Source organism: Acromyrmex echinatior, chromosome 14, assembly GCF_024713525.1.
Source record: "Acromyrmex echinatior isolate Ae372 chromosome 14, ASM2471352v2, whole genome shotgun sequence".
Classification (NCBI taxonomy): Eukaryota; Metazoa; Arthropoda; class Insecta; order Hymenoptera; family Formicidae; genus Acromyrmex; species Acromyrmex echinatior.
Window position 1 is genome coordinate 10,630,853 of NC_141865.1, and position 22,925 is coordinate 10,653,777.

At 39.9% G+C, this 22,925-nt stretch overlaps 1 protein-coding gene across 17 annotated transcripts in view; it reads right to left on the reverse strand.

The window, feature by feature from the left end:
• The window catches only part of LOC105146732 (protein turtle), a 302,876-nt gene that overhangs the window by 86,654 nt on the left and 193,297 nt on the right, over positions 1–22,925 (reverse strand). For 15 of the 17 annotated variants that reach the window (XM_087412975.1, XM_087412976.1, XM_087412983.1 and 12 more), the window contains one exon: positions 18,003–18,039. The exons of 1 other annotated variant lie outside the window; for it this stretch is intronic. The gene's annotated coding sequence lies outside the window, so the exon portion shown is untranslated. Of the gene's footprint in view, positions 1–12,965; positions 14,815–18,002; positions 18,040–22,925 lie in introns of those variants that run through there. One more of the 17 variants, XM_087412982.1, reaches the window with a different exon arrangement.

Genomic DNA, 22,925 nt, shown 5'->3' on the forward strand with positions numbered 1-22,925 from the left:
GCTGCTGTTTTTGCCCTGGTTACCTAATGAATATTCATCACCCCACGACGACGCTAAATAGTATCAAGATGCTAATTAATCGCGAGTTGATACGGTGAATTAGTTTGTCCGTTATACGTATCTCTGAATAATTTATAACGATTTTCGCGATCTACCGGAAGAATACGAGGTGTCATTGTGAACGACTGTTTAAAAAATTGCTACGCACCTTGTCGAGTCATCCTCTTAAACCGGTTTGAATTATTACGAGGCGTCAATGCGAACGTGCTTAAAGCCATTGTATAGTATAATTACATAAGCGTAGTTATACTGCTGCACACACACACACACACACACACACACACACACACACACACACACACACACACACACACACACACACACACACACACACACACATACTTTCCTTAACAGTGAGACGTACTGAATGAATTAGCCAATCACAGCCAAGATTTGCCATAAATTTTCAGCTTTGATTGGCTAAAACAATAATCTTGCGGTTACTATCGTGAAAAATATGTGCGAGCCCTAAGTGATTGTAGTTGTAAAAATTATAATTGAATATTTCCCTTATATTTGATTGTGGTTAATTTTTAGAACTACTATATAATTATAACTATACATTTATGCAATTGTAAAATGAGTTTAAGGGAATCTTAAACTGAAAACCGAACTCTGACGGAATCGTTGTTTTATTGCACATAAGTTTTCCTATTGAATTAGATTATAAGTTTAATTTAATTTTAAGAACTCGACGTTGTTTCTTCATGTAATTCGATAAATGTCTGGAGATTTCAATTTTGTAAGTACTGATTACTTTAGAACTTTTATATAATTTAAACTAATGAATTCTAATTTTGATTGGCTTACTTTCGAGTAGATGCGAAATAAAAGGGGATGGGACTATCTCTACTTGTAGGAAACAATATACACTCACGTGTGCAAATCACCACGTAAACTGTGAAAACACGAAACATGGATAGCCATGTTGCGTCTACGAGCTGCCTAAAGCAGGTGACGCAAACTTACTTTAACCATGTACTAAGTCTCAAACGACCTAGCTTGCATAATACCGGGATAGAATAAGTAGGCCAATGTGAGTGCAGCAGAAACGAGAGCTGACGGCGAGAGCTGTACGGGAGTCTCATAGAGGAAAATGGAAAAGACAAGGAGGTGTTCTATGATAGTCTTCGTGCAGTGGCGTCGTCATTTCAATGAGAATGTCTCATGCCTACATTTTTCTAAATCACACAGGTGACGCGCAAGCAATTCAGGTGGAAACGCAATATGGATGCATATCACGAGCATTGACATTTAATATTTTTCAAGAAACTTATTATGTCGCGGATACCACAGATATTTCTTGATGCAACGTTAAACATATGTATCACCAAACGTTATTCTGAATGTTACCGAAGATGAGATTAAACGTTATGATTATGTATTAGCTCGGAGGTATATGAAGAGAATGACTTGGGACGTACTCAGAGATACTTCAGTTTTAAGGGACAGCAATGGAGAACGGTAGTCGACGACGGGGGTGTGCCTGAATTACGCTGGGTACGCGAACGCGTTTAAATTCCGCTTAAAGGGTCATTAAAGCCGAATTAGAGCGGTGCCGTCCCGGGATCACCGGCAATCCGGGTGACGTGAAGTGTACGAGCCATCTCGCCGTAACTTTCGAATAATATGCCGTCGAGGGAGAATCTCTCTCGCGTTCCCTGTGGCAAAAGGGAGAACGCGGACTCGAGGCTCTTTTAGATTCCAATGCGCCGAGTGGCGTGTGCTCTGAAATATTATATTCGAGGCGGCTTTCGACGACGTGGCTGTCCGCCCCGTCGAGACTAGTCGTGTTCCGAAGTGCACTCCAAGAACGGGCACTCGCAAGCAAGCAGGCGGGGAAAATGCGAGATTGATACCGTGCTCGAAAGACGAGCCAGCTAACTCGTGAGACGCAATTTTGACTCGTCGTCGTACCACTTTGCTGAAGATCTCGGATCTCGGATCTCAATACATCGCGCGCGCGCGCTTCAGGAAGCTCGACATAGAAAGAGTTGTAAGCACGCGGATTCTGGGACTTCTGATGTCGGAGAAGAAGGTCTTTATGCTAGAGACAGGTGCCCTAGAATGCGCGTGTCGGCGCCACTTACAGAAATATTACGGTTTATAAAATGAAACACGAAAGAGGGACTTTACAATACGTCTTTTCGAGGTATACATTGGAATACATTCGAATGCTGAAATTGTATATGATAAGTGATATTCAATTTTATGAATAATATTACAGAGAACTTACGAGAAAAGAGGTAAAGGATAAATATAATATATTGAATATCTATATATCAATGTAAAATAAATCCGATATATATCTAACTGCAATCGTCGTTGAGATAAACAATCGTATTTATTTTAAATATTTTATTAAATAAAAAATACAGATATAAATCGTAACGAACACAACAAGTGAACAAGAGAGCAAATGTTACAACAAATATGTGTGATAAAACATGTACTTTTGTATCATCAGATCGTCTGTGTCACTGGATATCGTTTTAATAGCATTTATAATAACATGTACATGTTTCTACAACCATTACATGTTATATTTGTGCAGCTTTTAATAAATCCGTACCATAACGCGATTATTGTCTCACGCTTGTTTTATACATATAAACTATGTACAGCAACGTACAGCTCGAAAGAAATATCAGTGTTGCGAGTTTGGAGAAGAGATTATACCGCATTCGCATGAAAATTTTAAGCTTTCGCTTCCGATTTTTAATTATCATTTATTTACTCTATTCGATTCTCATGCGACTGTTGTTACCTGTACGCTAAGTACGCTAGACGGTAATCCTAAATGGATCTCGGATATTGATGTAGCACCACGAAGACGAGACGTCGGAGACCTCAGGAGATATTTTTATCTTAAATCGCTTTTTTTCCTCTTTCGCGCACAGCCACCTAGATCGATACTCGATACTAAAATTATCCGCGTAACATCCGCGTAACACATCCGTGCTCGTGATTGCCTTATTATAGCGCGCGTGCGATGCTCGACGAGCAATTTTTGCAGAATTTTAACGATTCGCATTATAGCGCGAGCGTTTAGAAGAGAGAGGGTGGATAGCGCAAAGCGATGTAATCGGATTACGAGCTTACGTATGGACAGGGTGGGTGACACGTAGATAAAGGGGAAAAAGGCGGAATCGATGGCTGCTATTCGTCACGGTATAAAAAGTGTAGGTTCATAAAGGTGAACAAAGGAAAAATTGAGCACCGTTGGGAATGCCGATGGTGATGAATACCCCGCTGTCGTCACCGGGACAGCGTGCATCACCGGCATTCTGCATTGCTGTGATGCTAGTTACTGCGTATATAAAAATAAATCGATAGAAACTCGAAAGCTCGACTGACAAACATACAGTTTAAAAAAATTTTCAATATATATTATATTAAAGAAAAACAATCCAAGAAAAGTGGATCAAGAGACACACTAGCGACTGGTTTTTCATTTACCCCCGTACGGGGGAAGATACGTCCTCCCGAGTGTCGGTTACAGGAGATCGGCTGTCGCCGTGGACGGTTACAAGGGAGTCGCTTTAATTACACCTGGCAGAGCGGCTTGGTTATGTAGAGCGGTGGTTTCAATTACGGTGTTCACGGTTGTAAAGTGTAAATGCAATAGACGCCAGCCACGGCGCGCTGCGCAACACGCACTCGTCTATGCATTCATACATATACAATGTGTATATAATATATATATATATATACACACATGTATAATTGAGGGTTTTATAGAAATCGATTTTCCATAAAACGTTACGTTGTCGCATTGTATTAGCCCGAATAAATCTGTGGTGAATGCAACGCGACTATTAAAGCGACACTCGGATTGTCTTCCGCCAACGATTTTTCCTTCTTTTTCGGTGAGAGAACACGAAAAATATGTATGTCATGATATGAATCAAAAATCGCGTGTTTCGCAACATGCTCGCGATTTTACTAGGCTTATTCATTGCACTGAACTATATTTATAGCAAATCACGCACAAATATAAGCACAGATTTTCCGTGACCGAATTGACTGATCGGCTTTGTGTAATCCGGCTAGAGTTTTTGCCATTTCATATTATGTCATCAATTTTTTACGAATATGAACGCTTATATCATGAATCAACAATGATTACATAATTAAGATTGGGGATAGAACTCCAAAGAATTATTATAGACTAACATAAGTTGAAAATTATTCAATTGAAGAATTTTTATATCTAAAAAATTTCAAGAAACAAAAAATTTGTTATCTTCAAACCGTTTATTGTACAAATATAGTAATTTTTCTCCGCAAATACAATATAATAGACATAAATATAAAATTAGCTTTGATTTTAAGAACATAAAAATAAAAAATCTTTGGACTTGTTTGATTACGAAAATTTTATGCTTACTACTTCTATTTATTCTATAATATTTTACGTTTACTTTTTTTATATCATTAATAATAATAAAAATAGAAAAGGAAATATTATTTAAAAAATAAAGCAATAAATTTTTCATTTCTTATTTACGAAATTTTAAATTGCTTTTAATTCTTTTGCAAATGTTAAATTCTCGTTTTTTTGTTTGATTCTTGTTAGAATAACATTGTTCACGATATAACTCTACTGAAAATGATTTGACGCCATAATCACTTTTCGATTAATGTTTCATTAAAGAGATTGACGGAAGATTCCACTATTTTGTCGGAAATTGCTAAAAACTGAAATTTTCTTGTAGCGCTTTCTCTAAAAAAAATTATCAGATTTGGCCTTTTTGTCGGAGATTATTACAGTCTTGCTCTCTCTCGGAGATTGATTGTTAAAATTGGTATTATTTTGTAGTGCATCCTTCCATAGGAGATTTTAGATCTTTCAAAAAATAAGAGGAAATCGACGCGTGCATTTAAAAGTTTTTTTTTTCCTTCAAAATTTTGAGTGGTTAGCCGGAAATTTTTGCCGTGTGCCGGAAAACTGGAAATCAATCAAAAAGTTAAAATCTCCAGCCGAAAGCCAGAGAGGTGACAACCGTGGTGACTATATCCCAGATTTGTTTTTAAATGGACTTATTTGGTCTTTGTGAAAAACTCTTCAATTTTGTTTCGTATTTGACAGTTGAAAAAGTATTGATATCTAAATATATATTAATCATACATGCATTTTTTTATCGAGATAGTTACAGTTAATTGTGTCATGTTTGAGTAACAAGTACAAACTCTTATAAATTCTTATAAATCTTATACTGAACGGTAACTTATACGAATCATCAATCCCGAAACTAAATAAACTCGTAGTTCACATACGTCCAGTACGTCGATATTTCCCTTTACTACAAAGCGGCAGCGGTTATAAAGCTGACATTCCTTCGAGCTAGCCCGCCCCTGATAAAAAGGTTTTGATAACGAAAATATCGATAACTCGACACACAAGCCAGCAGTGAATCGCGACTTTAATCAAGACTTGCAGCCGAGACGAAAGTACCGTTCTCGCATGAGGGATTCAGCTGTGAGCTTAATTGCGGCACATTCCTAATTGGAAATCGGTTTTCGTTCCACGAACGATTAGAAAAGTCCCAGCGTGGCCAGATCGTTCGCGATGTTAGCACGTGAGTGAGGCCACGGCGACCAATCGCAAGAATTAGTCGTGAAAATGCAATCTTAACGACGTTGCAGCACGGAAGCCCAAGGAAAGTGATGGTATGTCGATCAAGCCTTTTACACACCTTTTGTACTAGAATTCTTTGAATAATACAATTTTATAATAGACCAGGGTTATCAAATTGTTCATATTCATTAGAAACTAAAAATTAGATCAATTAGATCAAATGCTATCTTTTTCTTTGACTTTTTAATAATCGATATCATTGATGATTGTCATAGAATTCGTATGATTGAAAAGATTAAGGATGTTCGATTCTGAATCAATTCACAAAAAAACCGGTTTTCCACAAAAAAAAATTGATTTGAAATCGGCCCTTTTTGTCGAAAAAAGCGATTTTTTTTTTAACAAAGAGATTAATTTAAAACCGCCTCCTTTTTTTATTTAGAAGAAGAATTCAATTCTTCACAATAAAGGACGATTTAAAATCATTCTTTTTTTGGGAAACTGATTTTTTTTAGAGGACCGTAACATTCGTAGGAAGAATATCTGACAATTTTAGGCCATTGTATAGAACTATGTTAAACGTCTCAGTATGATGCACGTACAATGGACGTGCGCGTGCACGAAATTCGTCCGTAACGAGCGGCGGCGGGCTCATCCGTTTAGATATGAAGATCAAAGTAGCAACGTTGCGAACCACGCCAAGGTGGCGAGAGACCTTCAACCCTCGACCTACGGAAATCACAGCGAAAAGCTATCGCGTGTTGGCGCAATCGGCGTAGAACGATCTCGCGCGAATACCTTCGATCGGCTTCTTGCTCGCGCCGGCACTCGAAGGACAGATTATGCCTTCAAGCGTGTGCGGTGGACTCTGACATTTCGGGCCGTGGCGCACACAGGCGACGAAGAACAGAGTTCGCACACAGCCGATTAAATTAAACGTACCTGCCGTGAGGTTGACACTGAAAAATGGCACCTGGTCTCGCGCGCCATCGTAAATTTCTATTTTACGGGACGCCGGTCGCCGGAATTAATTCATAGCTGATACGCGATATCATTCAGCTTCTCGCGCGATCTTAATGTCGACGTAATAACAGCGATTTGCGCAGTTTCTTACACTCCCCGAGAATAATTAATAACGAATACGTTAATGATCGACTTTAAAAGAAATATAGAAATATATTAGATTTTATTGCCCGTTGCTTTATTGCAAAATTCCTATACCGTAACCTAGACATCACCAGTTTGTGTTCTGACGCATCATTTTTAACATTTAAACAGCATGCGATAACTCAGCCGATACGACTGTGCGGGTGAAGGCAAACTGCATTCGTTATTCCGCGTTCGTTTCGCACGAACCGCGTTGCAGAAATTTTGCCAGTTTCGCAGTTTAACGAGCTGAGTCTGGTCGAACGAATGAACGAACGAATGGACGGACGCATCCCACGCCACCGCAATTTCGGCAGCTGGTGTCGATCAACCTCCCTCTGAGAGCTTATCCGTTCTGAACTAGCAAGGCATTTTTGTGTAAAAAAAAAGAGTAGCTAGAGAAATTTGCTTATCTGCGGCACGGCGGTGTGCCGAGTGTGCCATCGTGTCAGTCTGATATAATACTTGGTTGCAGCGCACGTCACATCGCCACTCCTATGACGTCGACGATAACCCCCGATGATGCACCCCGCGGGAATGCAACCATCCATCCCCTCTCTTCAATCAACTGAACTCCCCGTATGGGTCATCAGCAGTTACAACGAATTCAACGTTTAGTCCAAAGCTATGATTATCAACTGATGGTTTCTGCCAACCAGTCTGGACCATCACTGGCAAATGACTGGCTAAAATGACTGAATTAATACCATCTGCCAGTCTCTGAGCACAAGTTATCATCCAGTACTTAGTCAGTATTGCGCCAGCAGTACCTGAACTGTGTCCAATCGATAATAGCTCAGCATTGAGCTGATTGTAAAACCCTATATGGGTCGCGCCGCTAACCTCGCATTTTGTTCCGTAAAAAAAAAAAAGAGAAGGGGGAAAAAACTAAAGCTCAGGCTGATAAAAATGACGCTAACGTCGGAGGCGCGATTAAATATCGCGCTCAATGTTCAAAGCGACGGCGATAGCCGTTAATGGTGGAAGCGCGACACGTTACCGGGCTTCCTCTCGTTAATACAGAGATCCCGGTTGTCGGCCAGTGGCATGTGAAAAAGCGCTTTAATCCGCGCCGTGCTCTCGTTCTCGCGCTTTTTTTTCTGCACTTTTTTCCATTCGTTCGACAATAAAGCAGCTTAATTGCTCCGCCGAGATCGGCGCGTTTGAAAGAGACGCGGACGTGTTCCGGCACGCGATGCTTCGTGTTCGAAACGTATCGACCATGGCATGTGCAAGCGTCCTTTCTAGATACTTCCCATCAATATCGGGGGTATCGTATATAGTTAAACGCCTTGGAAGCCTCGAAAGCAAGCGAAACGACAATCGTGCCGCAGTTACGATGAGCTCCAGAATTCAAATTGACGATGCCACGTTTAAGATCAAAGTAGAGGAACATTGCAATTTAACGTGTAGTATCGTAATCACGATTGCCGCCTTTTGACTAGTGTTCCATTCGAGAACGACCCTTCTCAAACTGAAGCTCCTACTGTTCTGCTGGAAATCGAGATAATTATTGCCGAAATTACTGAAACCTTCTTGCAGTATTTTCTTTAAGAAAAAAGTCAGATTTCACCCTCCTGCCGAAGATTATTATAATCTCGTCGAAGATCAATTGCGTTATTTAAAAAATTTGTATTGTTTTGTAGTTGCATTCTCTAAAAAAAAGATTTGATCCTCTTGCCGGAGATATCTTTAAAAAAAAAAAACAAAGAAAAACCGATGCGCCCACTAAAACAAATCGTCATCAAAATTTTGTGCCGTTAGCTGGAAATTTTTTTCATGCGCCAGAGAGTCGAATATTCAATCAAAAAGCCAAAATCTCCGACCGAAAAACCGAAGAGATGACAACTGTAACGTGGAGGATGTATCTGTGATTTTTTAATGGGATATAGCTCGATCTTACCGAGCATAATTGAATACCTTGTACTCCAATTCGTTAAAAAATTAAATGGTTATTTTGTATGTGAAGGACTGATAAATTTTGTAACTCCTCAAAATGTAAATCTCGAAACAGAAGCTAGTTCCACAGTATCGTCGCAAGTATAACTCGTGTGAACCGATCCAAAACTGATTGCAGAACACCATGTGGTGGGGCAACAGCGGTGTTAGTGTCCGTTAGCGTCGAGAATTTCGACAGTTTCAGCGGGTCAAGTGAGATTAAACGAGAATTCGGTGGAGAGAAACGGGGACGAGAGAGGATTGCGATAAAACGGAGGGCTATTCGCGGCCGCTGCGAGCAACAATGCATTTTTCCCTCTTCGCGCCCACCTATGCGACTCTGTAAACGTTTAGTTACGAATTGGTATAGAATGAAAAAAAAGAGAAGTCCTCGGACGCGTGAAAAATAGTTGTATTCTTGTTCGAGCGGATGAATGTTAATGCTCGATCGAAACTGCAGTTTCGATAAGACACCGTTTGTGTACGAATATGCGTATGTATATTCCGTTCTGGAATTTTATTGAATAAACGATTTTCAAACGCCGCGATACGCTCTCTGCTTCTATGCTCTATACATTTCATAAAGCTCTGCGCAAAACCTTTTCGAAAGTCCAGTCGCTAATCGGATAAACTCCGTTATGGAACAAAGGACCCTCGTGGTCCGTAGTGATTTTTTCGTTCGTCTCAAAAGCACTTCGCGAAAAGTCCCACGAGATCCCCAATACTTTTGATTACGCGTTCTGTAAAAAAAATTATTGCGCCTGACTAGACGACGTAGAAGAGCCAACTAACGTAATGGGTAGAAACAATAATCGGGTGAAGGGTCACGGTAGAATTCAATTACAAGAAATCGCCGAACTTCCACCCTGTGCACGGCTGGGCTCTCCTTCGTTCCGCCAACCCCTTAACCTAATTCTACTTAGGTTTTGTTGGCCGACCAACCGGGCTGCTGTCGAGCGAAGACTAATGTTCGTCTAACTAGTCGTTTCTCCGCAACACCGACTCATTTCTGACGAAAACGAGTCACAAGGGACTTCCTCCGCTCAGCATTACGGCGCGGCTTTTATCTGCTTACATCGGCAGAAAATTAACTTGACCAGCACGGCAAGTACGTTATTTCGTTTCATCGGAAAGGTTCAAATTGCCGATGAATTACATTCACCGCGATTATAGTGTTCCTCATATCGGACTTCTTTATACACTGTTAAATTCATTATGCCAAATTATACTTATAATTTGATTAATTTTTAATTAATTAAGAGAAATAAATCTATTTTCAGTCAAAGCGAATCTTAATGCTTAAATATTTCAGAGTGAATTTACATACCATATTCAATTTTGCAATCATGAACAGAACTAGAGAACTAGAGTATTAATACCACATATTAAATTGACAAGCAATTTAATAACTTTTGATGTTAATGAGCATCGACCACCGAAGTTGGTAAGGAATGATGAGGATGCACGGAATATAGAAGAATTCGAATCTCAGCTCAGTGAGGTAATATTTTTAGCAATAAATTGAATTATTCACAGTTAATTCTTAAGATGCTTAGGTCAGCATCAAATTATTCAATATCCTTTTTAATATATTTATTAGCAGCAAAAATTAAATTGTTTTTAAAGACCGCGAAAGATTTTAGTTTGCAGAATTGGATATATACCTATATATACGAATTCACTCTGAAATATAATATTTAAGTATTAAAGTCCATTTTGATCGAAAATTGTTTCTCTTAATTAATTTATTCTCATCTAATACAAATTATAATTATTTTTAACCATTTCTATAAGTTGCCACTGCTACTATTCAATGCATCGTTAATTAAACTAAAACAATAAAGTTAAACAATTTAATTCAAGAAAGTATATCAAATTTAACTCAAATTTAATTTATTATTTACCAAGGGCATACATTAATGTGAACATTGTTTACTTTGAAACTAACTACAGAAATGGATTAATTTACATTTTAGTATAGTTAAAAATAACAAAATGTAATTTAACTCAAGGGATTGGGTTACTATATTGTTCCCCTTTGTAAAGCCAACAATGTACCTTTCAATAAAACCTTTCACCACAACAATTTCAACATTAAACTTACAAAACATATTGTTAAAATTTATTAGAAATTTTTTCTTGCACAACAAAAAAGTTACGTTTCTTTGATCCAAATATTGCAATAGGAAATCAAACGTAAAGTATAGTTGAAACGTAACTTCGTGAACTTTAATATTCGAAATGGACTTCAATGGATCCGTAAATAACCGGTTAAAAAAATCGACGTACGATGCATAAATTATAACAAGTTGACTCTCGAAGTTTGTAAATTATATTCCGGTTCGACGAGCCTATTCCGCGCGTGATTGGCTCTGTAGAGTATTGAACCGTAAACTTGCCCTTCGTACATTTCCTGGGTTAACATGAAAGAGGCAATAAAATCGCCGAGATAGTCTACGGCGTTACTTTATCTCGATCGATACAGATCGCGGCGCGGAACTTTTAATCTGCAAAAGATTCAACAGTCACAGGCGAAGGTTCTCGAAAACTCTAGCGAAAGAGACCAAGATCTTAGGCAAACTCACTCCGACTACCAATGGCAACAATGGCGTACTAGGAAGGTTTAATTAATGCTTTTTTTAGAGAATAAAAATCGACTGGCCAAGCACGAAAATGATTATAAAGTCGATGACTGAGGAATAATTTGTTCGCTTCCAACAGGAGCGTAACTATTCTGTCAATATTTGTTACTCCGCTCGTAATTCATATTCAATAAAGAGCATTTTTAAAACCGGTCTATTTGTATTATATTTTTACACGAATAGGAGCAGTCATATAATATATATTTTTGCAGTACATGTTATTTAAATACTACTCGCACCGCTGAATATATGAAGCGATATTATGTCAACGTGCCATCTACTTTGTTATCTTTTAATCTCGTTATGAAAAAATATTTTTTATCTGTTCTACTTTATCTTTCTTTTCTCCTCGATATTTCCATATATATGTATGATATTTTTGCGAAATGCGGACAATTAGGCGAAATGTTTGTTTACCGGCATGGTAACGTGAGCGCGATTTATATTTCCATTCCAACGTTATCGCATCCGTAATTCCTGCCTCATAAAAACTCATTTTTCCAGAATTACATATTGTAGCCGATATTTACAAGACATTCTCTGGCGATTCGATAAAACGTTCGTTTGCGGAATTTTTTACTTGTGGATAAGAGCCATCGCAATGCTGTCAGAAATTATGACTACGTTGTAACACGACGAAACACAAATCAATCCAAAATCGCCTCCATCACCTGCCAGCTGCGGGAGTTACGTGCATGGCGTATCGCGGACGTTCGGAATTCGTATTACTGCTAAATTCGAAGCCAGACATTGCGATCTCGTGTTGCACGAAACCGTCAGTTTCACGCTTGTGTGAAACAAAATATATCGATTTCAATATCATGACGTGATCAGACGTAATTAATATTGTTTAATAATTACGACTATTATTCCTTTTTAAATAGTTCTATTATTTCTTTTTTCTTCATGTATACGCGAGTCAGATAAAAATGTATAGAAATGTATGTCTGTTAAATAAAAATACGTTAAACGATAATGATTTCATCTACATATTCATACCTTATATCCCACAGATTTCTCTCAGCTTCTCTTCCTTCCTATCAAGCGTGGATAATTATCTAACCGGCTATGCTTGAGCATTCCGTTGATCAAAGGGAACACGAATCTCAGAGCCTCGCAGAGATCATTCGTGAGGATCGTCATGTGTGCAGTCAGGTGACTTCTACGCGCGTAATTAGTACTAATTACCCACAAGCCGCTGGGTCACACGGGCCTCATCGGTCGAGCGCATGTATCACGACCTATCCTCACCCTCGGCAATCCTTCTCGTCCATCCTTCGTGTCGCAGACGGACCTAACCTGCGCGACCCAACCTCTGGTTGCATCCAGCATGGAACGAGGCCATGTGCACTACTCGGACAGTCGCGACGGTGAAGCGAAAGGGAAGAGAGGGAGATGAGAAGCGAGATGAGGTCGAGAAAGTCGGTGCTCACCCCTCTCGCCTTTCGACTACCCTTCCCCTTTCGTTGTGCCGGGAGCACAAGGTTACTCCTGGAGTCGCATCGCTATGGGCGCGAAAGAGAAGAAAAAGGGGAAGACGAGAGAAACGCGCGGAAGGAAAAAAGAAAAGGAATCGACTGCTGATGCCGGGAGCTTACCGAGAGCCTGTTTAAATCCGGACCCTGAATTCCACCTCCCGGTCTCTCGGTCTCTTGCTCTCTCGTTCGCCGGGGTGTGGTTCCTTCGCGTACGGGCGGGGCCAGGATCACCCCACGGGATTAAGGACTTTGGACTTGGCTGGATTCGGGAGGCTCTCTCGCATGCCCGTCTCCGAAATACGTGCCTTTCCGGTATCCGCCCGCGCGTGTTTCCACGTTTGTATGTCCCTGCGTGTATAGGTAGCAACGATACGTCGATCGTCGATAAGGAACTAGGAACGAAAAAGATGCCACCGGAAAAAGGGCGTCCAAATGGCGCGTCTGTACGTGTGTAAGTCTCTCTTCTCTTTTACGCTCCTCTCACGTGTACACGGGTGTGTATGTCCCTATATACCGTCTACCGTTTACCGTGTACCATGTATATATGTATGTATATATGTATGTGTGTATGCATGTGTGTGTGTATGTATGTATGTACGTGTGCGCGCGCGCGGCCGATTACATGTGTGCAGTCGAATCTGTAGCAGCACGAGCGCGGGTGTAGGACGCGATGATGGTAGGTTGGGTGTACGTTGGTGATTAGGACCGACGGGATATGTGTGTGTATGTGTGAAGGTTTCTGGAAGAGAAGTGGATCAGGATGAGGGGGATCGGCCTAGAGACGCGGTCCTGCCTTCGCTAGGACATTGTTATTCCTAGTAGCACGTCGCGACGAAACTCAGTCGTTGCCAGCTCGATCCACCCGCGGCGATCACCCCCGCCTATCTTCGCCGATGTTCAGTTCCCCGAACAGAACTCGCGAAGGTCCTTCACCAGATCCCCGTCGCTGCTCCGCCTCAGTCACGTGTCCGGTCGTACCGCAACATCGCGTATCGAGATCTCGATTATCACGATCTCCTTTCGTCCATCATCGATTCATCTAGTACGCACACCAGCGGCACTAAGAGCCAGCGGGTTCTCGATACCCAGACTCTCATATAAAGTCAGACACTGAATTGAACACACGTAGAATAACTCCCGGAGATGATAAATCCACGACCTTCAGTCTCGACCTTCGCGATCGATGGCGGCGCGGGCGAGTCAGTCGAGCGCGTGCCACTCTTAACCGCCGCGATGGATCATCCCGCCGATGATGATCACCGTGGATCGCCGCTGTCACTCACGTCACTGCTGTGCACGGGATCGTGTGCACTCGAACGACGTGTACATCGATATCCATACGTGACATGGAAAATGTGTCACTCCGTCGCGACGTGATTTGCCGCCGCGGTCTCTCCTGTATCACCAGTCACCAGTCGCTTTTCACATTTTCTCGAACCCGCGTCTTCACAGCGATGGTCGGCGGCCGTCAGTGACAGAGTACCACGGCGGGCGTCACGAAAGAGAGCGAGAGGAGTGGAGCACCGCGCTTGCAAGAACGATGGAACGCCCGGTTCGGTTCGGACACAACGCGACGAGCGGCTCGCGCCGCGTGAAAGCGCGACGACACGCACGCGAATTTCACCAGGTCGCTCGTCGTCGCCGATCGCGAAACCCTGAAGAACACGTAACGCGCCGCGAGGGAGTATACCGAGGTACCGCTTGCCTGGCGATGCTGCGCGGCGCCATGACAGCGTTAGCTTCTCCACCACCGTCCCCACCTAAACAATCCCCACCGTCGCCGCACCCTCCTATCCTCGTGCCGTCAGATATCCCCTGCTACACATGCCCCTCACATCTACCCCCTGCACCCGCTGATACCACCGGTTCTACCGCGACGATGCACCCCTCGTTACCCCTCGCCCAGGTTTAACCCTCCGCGGCTACACAACCCCCTACCGCTCCTCGCAGCCGACTATCCTGCCTCGACCCCACCAACTCAATATTGATCGGGAAGGGCGGAAGGGTGGTATTCAGGAGCGTAAGGATTCACCAAGAACACCCGGGGGCAACCATCCCTCGTCGTCCAACCCCACCTTTAACCCCTTTCTATTTTCTTCGCTTTTTTTCTTCCTCCATGATTTCTTCTTATCTTACGCCTATACAAGATTGTTTTTTTTTGTCGTAATGTTTTCTTGGTTAACTTATTTCACGGATAGAAGACGGTGGGGTGAAAATCGTGGGGATGTCGCACGTGGAGCGCTGCGTACGAATAAAACCTGAAATTTTGGAGTTTCTGATTTACAGCTTTCGTCGGAAGATTAAAACTTACTTTTCCAAACTTTTTTGCTCGAATTGCGTTCAAAAGATAATCTGCCAATAAATTTAAATATGTATATATATTTTCAAAATTAAGAAATCTTACTGAAATAAAATACAAAGTCGAGGCATTGATTTAATTTAAATTAGAAAATTTGTATAAAAATAATTTAACAAATACATATGTCTCCTACTAATTAATTATATCTATACTAATTATTTTACCGCTACTTCAAAGTCACGGTTAACTTTAAAATGACTTTGCTATCGTTGATAACTTCATTTCGATTTACGCCAATTTGGGCGTAGAGAAAACTCGTTACAGAGTTCAGTTTACATAGACCACCACAGATAAAAGAACTTAGGGTTTGTCTTTTAAAGCCAACGGGTCACGCCAGAGGGGGAGAAACTACGTTTTGTCTCGGGATGGCGCTCAGTTTTATGAGAGCTTCCTGTCATCAACCGTGATTAAAAGACAGAATTAAATCACGTTTCAGCTCCCGACATCGGATAAACTCTTGATCATAAAAATATTATTCTTCTTCCTTCGTATGTATTCTGATAAAAAAGACTGGAGGCATTTCGAGCGAGTGTATCACTATATTATTCTCGTCGAACGTAACTTTAGGAAGCAACGCGTGGTCAAAATGTAAGATCACCATCAAATACCTCCCTGCACTCGTTTTTCAATACCGATCGTGATGACCAAGACGGCAAGAATCAAGCACCGAGAATGAAATGTGGAGACTTTACAGCTTCACGTGATTCGCGCTTGTCAGAAAATAGAAAGATATATTTTTTAGGTTTTCATCATTTTAATATCCGAATTGCGAGTGTAATATATCTTTTTCTTTCTTTCTCAAAAAAGAGAGATATATATATAGAAAGAGAGACAGAGGGAGGAGGGAGGGGTAAACAAACATTTGCATAATAAATCTTTACTGGATGTATATTATTTTCTACCGTCGTGGAACATCAACGGAGAAAATGGTAGCCGAAGGCGAATCCGCGCCAAGTGTGGCGCTAAATTTAATTAAGCACGCACGGGACTTTACCCGTCGAAAGCCAAGTATAGCTTCTTTCTTAATTTATTCATCCTCGTTGAGAAGAGGAGCGTCGTCGGCGTAATTTTGCGAATCTTTCCCCGAAGGTTTCTGTTTAGGCAGCTGTGGGTACGATAACGTCGCCGCGGGTGCAACGCAACGTAAATAGAGTGTTATAAAATTTTTATACAGCTGTGCGCACTTTAATTTTGTGTTTACTCTTATGTTTACGCCAGATCCACGGACACTATTTCAACAAAGTAATATTTATTTTTAATTTAATATACGTTTCTTTAATGGCAAATTTGATCACGTTCATTCGCTCCGATGTGATCCTCAATAGCGAAATGCGCGTATTAGAATTAATATGGCGTATGTATATGCAGTGCGGAAACTAGACATTAATAACACATCTGCGTGATTCGCCGTGTGATCAAAGGAACTATTAGGCCACAATTTCACGGTCCAGCTTCGCAAAAATATTAATAGGCACCTTTCTGACGCTCGAAGCAATAATTTCGTTCTCGATCGTTCCCCGATCGAAGGTGATTTACATAAAAATACAAAATTGGATTCACAGCCATATTATATACGTATTTCTCAAGGAAATTATAATTTTAATTTTGAAATTAAAAATACTCAAATGTTTAAAACGTAAATATATTTTAAAGTCATTATTTTTAGCGAAGAAAATTATTACCCTTTTATTTATTGTAAAACAACTAATATAAATTTAATTATTAACTTCTTTAAAAAACATTCCTGTCAGATCTCGTTTTATTCTTTATATTTTTAATCGGAAACGTTTTTATTACGATAGTAACACAAAAAACAATGTAAATGTTGCATATTCTGAGCATAGGATAAATCGCCGCCGCGTGATAATGGAATGCAAAAACTTTCGCTGTTCCAGCTCTCTCGATACAAAAGCCGTCGAATGCCGGCTCGCGTCGGAATTGTTTCGAGCACTTTACAAGAACGAGCGAACTTTTCGAAGGTTCAGAGAGAAGGAGACGCTCCGTGGCGTTGCGCTGCTTGTTGTTACCTCGATAAATTTCAGATACGATCGAGTGTTCGCGGAGTATACGGGTGAGAGGCACCTTCGTCAGACAGCGAAAAACAGTTTTTCCCTTGTAATCCATAAAATTCTCAGACTCTTTGAAATTGACCGCATATTCGATGTTATACCGATTATCTCGTTGAAGTGAGCCGAAGAAGTAGAAATTAATAGATCGCTGATATAAATATTAAAAATTTTCGTACGGAAAGAATAGTTTTTTGTTTAAATATTTAAAAATTTAGCTAAATATAGATCTAAATTATTTCTGAATAATTTTATTGGATCATTAAAATGATTACGTAGAAACCTCAAGTATAAACAATGTTACAACAGAGTTACTATTTTAGTGAGTTTGACCGTCCAACGTAATTATTTTAATGGTCCAAACAAAATTATTTTCAAATCCGTATCTAGCTAAATTTTTAGATACTTCAACAAAACTGTTCTTTCAGTGTGTGCTATATTTCGCGAACTACAGCGAGTTTTAAAATTGTTTTTTACACAAAGTAATTAGATCAACTGAAGATTTACTTGTACCTACACGCGGTGCATCCGAAATGAAATCGAATTTAGAATAACACGGATATAATTTAATAGTCATTCCGCGTTTCTATCAAAGTCTGTATACATTTGCTTAAAATTGCAGATCCCCATTAAGAGAACGGCGAACAATTTCCCAATTCAATCTACGTTAAAGCGATTATCATCTTTAGAGGTCAATCTTGATGAACCTCTGTATTATTAACTGAAACTTACCCTCAGAGCGTTAGGATCCCAGGGGCCGTCTCAGGATCTGAAACAAGAAGAAACAAGGCTGGGCTTAGAGATGTGATATCCTAAAAGTCGCGTTAAAACTTTTGCAATTTACAGTCTGAAAAATTCCCGTAAGAGCGATCGCGTGACCAGAGGAAGGGTAGGTACGAGGCTGGCGGAAATAGACGAGCATAAAGGCAAAGATGTACGACGATATCGAGGAGAATTTTAGGCTAAAAGAAGAGAAAGAAACATGCGATGGGACGAAAGGAAAAAAGAAAATCCCGCGGCGCGACTTGAGAATCTTTGGATTCTTTTCGATTTGCCAATCTGGTTATATCAAAACTTAATCGAGAAAGATCGAGCTCTTTTCCCCCACTTCGCGTGATTGAGGGGAGATTACGAGTAGAAGCTGACTGAATAATCAGCAATCGGTGATGTAATCAACTTTAGATCGATTGTGTGAAGCATCGTTATCCTAATTTAGGCGTAGCCTTATTTGGAAGATGTTAGGAGTGTTGTATATACAAAATCTTCAAGGGCAGAATGTATATAAGTTGTTTAAGTTTTGAATTCAAAGGACGATGGATGAAGTAGACTTATTTTTGTCTAAAAAGTATCTAAAAAGTAAGTTTTACATGTCTTATGTTTTTTGAGTTGCTGATGGTAATATTTTTATTCATCTAAACCTATAAGGAAGTCAAAATTCACGTTTAAAAAATCATTTTTAATAGTAATTTGGTTAGTTATAATTTTTATTCCAATAATTAATTAATTGTATTATAGTATATTTTTATAATTTTTTTTTACTGAAAACCACAAGCAAACACTATCACCGCTTGTAGATTTAACATTTTTGAAGTGCTTTATTTTCAAATGTTTCCTTTAATTTTTAATGAAAAAATATGTAATCATATAAATAATTGAAATAAAGTTATCCGAATTATTATTTAAAATTATTTAAAATCCTTTAACGCGAATTTTTATTTTCCTAGATTTGGATAGAAAAATGGATAATCGCTACGAGCAATCCAAAATAAAAAACATGTTAAGACATGTAACTCACATTAAGAACAATTTGGATTAAATAATAATTCTGATGGAAAATGAACGAATCAGAATTTTCTGGTTAAATCTGCTAGAATTCTAGTTATCTCAATTAGAATTTTAATAAATTTAACCAGAAAATTCTGATTCATCCATTTTTTAATCAGAATTTTTTTTTAAAAGTGTACGTTACACTTTTTAAACCAAAATAGACCCACTTTATTTATTGTCCTTTAATTGCTTTAAAATTTCTACAATTTTCGTTTTTTTTAATAGTTCGCGTGTACACGAATTCATAACGAATGTGTACGCACAATTCGAAATTTGTTTGTAAATAAGTTTTCATAGAGAAAAGTGAAATTTTTTTGATTCGTGAATTTAATCCAATGCTGCAAGTTTTCAAAGTTTCGATATTAACTTTTTCTGTAACTGGAAGGTAAACACAGAATTCACGTCTGTCTACTGCCGAAGTAGCAGCTGTGAGAGAATTGATGCACCCGTTTCAACGGCATTCCAGTGTTACCACGCGCATTAGTGGCATTTCTTTTGACGGGGTGGAGTGCGTTAGTTAAGGAGGAAGACAATGATGGCGAGAGAACGGTCGATATACTTGTCACGACCAGACTGTTCAGTCATTAGAAGAGAAAAAAGCGGAGAGCGAGACTGCGGGAGCAAAGCTCTGGGATATTCAGACGAAAACCATGTCGAGAAGGGATAGACCCGCAATAAGAGCGGAAAATGGAGGACTTAAAAGGTGGAATTCTTCCTTTCTCATTCGCTCTCTTCTCGCTTTTTTTTTTCTTCTCGCCGCGCTTTCAGTATCGATAAAAATGTACGTATTTTATGATATTTCAAAGTGTCGGAATATTGCGTGCGTCAATGCGTTTTTTCCTTTCGGCAAAAGTATATTTTCGCAGGGAGAACCGATAATAAAGTAATTCACGTCGCTGCCATTCGCGGGTATCGATCTGTTTAGAGAGGAGAACTCGGTCACGAAGGCTCGTAAATCGCGCCGCCGTAGATTATTCGCTCGAAATCGCAGAATATTCGGTCGCTAGAAATAAATAAATGTTCGCGGCACAACGACAGCCCGGGTGCGGCGGTTTCGTCGTCTGGGAAGCGTTTCCGGTAGAGAAATGCTAACCGTAAATTATTAAATAGCTACACTTAACAAACCTGCCGGGCGAACATAAAGAAAACCAATATATTTTACGGTCCTGTAAAATTCGCGCGAAAGTTTGTTGATGCGAAAGTACCTTCCGTGAAATCCGTCATCTTTTGCGAGGAGTATTCCAATGTATTCGCAACATTCCGCTATACTGAAAGTATAAACATTTTTCTATCACTTCCTGCTGTTAAATGTCTTTTCCAAATCATACTGAATAATAATATATAAAAATATATAAGTCTATGGTTACAAGAGAAAAATATCATAGTATTGCGGAGCAAATGTGACCTACTTATGTACTTCGATATTTATTAGTTATGAAAAAGTTTAATTGTGATGACGAAACCGACATTTCTGGGAAATATATTTCATTAATGGTAAAAGAAATAAAATAGATGGCTTATTTGCTAAGAATAAAATTTTATTTCGCTGTATTCAAAATAAATATTTACTTTTATTTCAGTGAACTAAATAATTTCTCATAAATAAGTTTTTAAGTACTTTTTACTTATACTGTGAGGCATTTACTTATACAGTTATATTCTATATTTGTATTTCATGAAACTATAATGTAAAATTTAATAATTACCAAGATTAATTTTGTAACAATAGAAAAGCTGCAAATAATTAGCGAATAACATCATTAAAATTTTACTAAGAAAATAGCGAATCTAAATTAACGTAAATCTAAGTTTAAAATTAGACTAAATTTAAATTATTCTGCATAATAAAAGATAATGGCAGAATCGAATTTTACCAAAAATATCTAATAATTTACGATAGTGAATAAATTGTTAAATCTTACAGTAACAACGAATGTCAAGAAATACTTAGTTAGTTATTATAACGTAAATTTGAAAAATGAGAAGAGCGATAGAGAGAAAAAACGAACTTTATGTCGCGCGCGGCATTGTTAAAAATAGTTTCATCGAAGTGCTAATGTGATTGCAAATGTTTGGAATGGCACGGATAGTTTATCATAAACGTCACGTCTGTATTTTATAAATGCGTTCGCGAGTCGAGGCGACGAAGCCCGCGGAGACGTGACTTTAGAATTCTACGAACTCCATTCAACTCTCATTTGCACCAAGAGTACACTGAAACTGCAACGAGACGTGATGCTTTCTTTTGAAATTCATGCGGTACCTGGTTAATCGAACGCGAACTACAACGCCGTTGGCTATTAAACTTTATGAAGATTGCCGTTTTTATAATTGTTGCTAGGCAAACGTTCACGATAATTCTAGCAAGCATTGCCATAGTATCCGTTAATCTTCTTTCGCTGTGGTTATTTTTAAAGCATTCTAAATTAAATCATGACCTAAGCTCGTTACAAATAAACGAATTTCTGTCAAAGTTTTGTTCCCCCATCATTAATCCACCCTCAACACAATCCAGCAACATCTAGCGAGGGATTCTTGTTTGCATCCGTCCCTCCCATTGTCAACACGATCCTCTAACGCCACAGGCTCTTTCTTCCCCTCGGCGCTTTCATCCCTTTTCTTATGTCGCGGAGAGGGAGAGGAAAAAAATCACCCATCTCGACCTACGTTTTCTACGATGCCACACGTCGAAATTGGCCTAAGCTTCTAGATGGAAGAAATCGAGGGATGAAAGTGATTTGCCTCGAGGGCGTAGTGCCCCTCCCCTACTCCTTTTTCGGAATCGACGAGAAATCTAGAAAACTGCAGGTCGAAATCTAATCGTCCACTCGTCCGTCCCGTGAGAAATGTCTCGGAGGACTCGAGTCTACAAGACTCGATTCAAGAACTTCTGGCCATACCTGGCCTTCCTTATTGGCCGTGATGCTTCTGACCCTACTTGTCGAATCCCGCAATTCCAATTTTTTGAAGGCGCAAGACTTTTCTGGATATTCTAAAATCGGCGAGAAAAGCAACGTGGACGCAATATAATCGTCTACAAAATTAAATTTTGTGCGTGTGTGTATGCGTGTCTGGATCTAGACAAAGATGATTTAATGGGACGTCTCGCGGTTTAACTTTGTAAATGATTTTCTTAAACATACATATGTATGCGAGATGCATTGAATTGCATTCATGACAAGTGATATGGACAAGTGATTTAAATCGCTTCCTCGATATGCCGAAGTTAGAATGCTTGGCGTCATCGAGTATCACGATATCGACAAAGGCAGCCAGTTCTAACTTTAGCGCGACGTTGTATCAGTGTGTCGGATTGTATCAGTACGCGAGAGTCGAGACGTACCGTAAGCTTGTGTGACGGTACGGGGACTCTAATTTTAGATAAATCCATTCGCCAGCCAATATCAATCTAAACTCATCCGCCATGCAAAGGGATCCACGCGACTGTGTACTCTGAGGGGGAGAGCGAGGGTGGCGACGAGAGCACAACGCTCTCGGTCTATCCGAAACCTCCGCACACGCGCGCATGGCCGCCTCGTGTTTACACCAATGATCTTCATGCGGCAGGTCGGGTATGAACATCGAATCGTTCGGCAGAAAATCGATGTCCCTCTCGGTACCGAGGCTGGCACCGAGTGTGCCCGGAGGTCCGCGAGGAAGTTCGGACGGTTGGAAGGGTAGGATAGGTATGCATTAATGTATGCATGCACTTCAACTGCGTGCGTACAGGTGCACGTAATTTCATTCGGTAATCACCGTTCCCATAAACAGGTGGTCGGAATTTGCAGACCGAACTTCGGATTGAAATCGATTAGCTCGCTGGAAGTT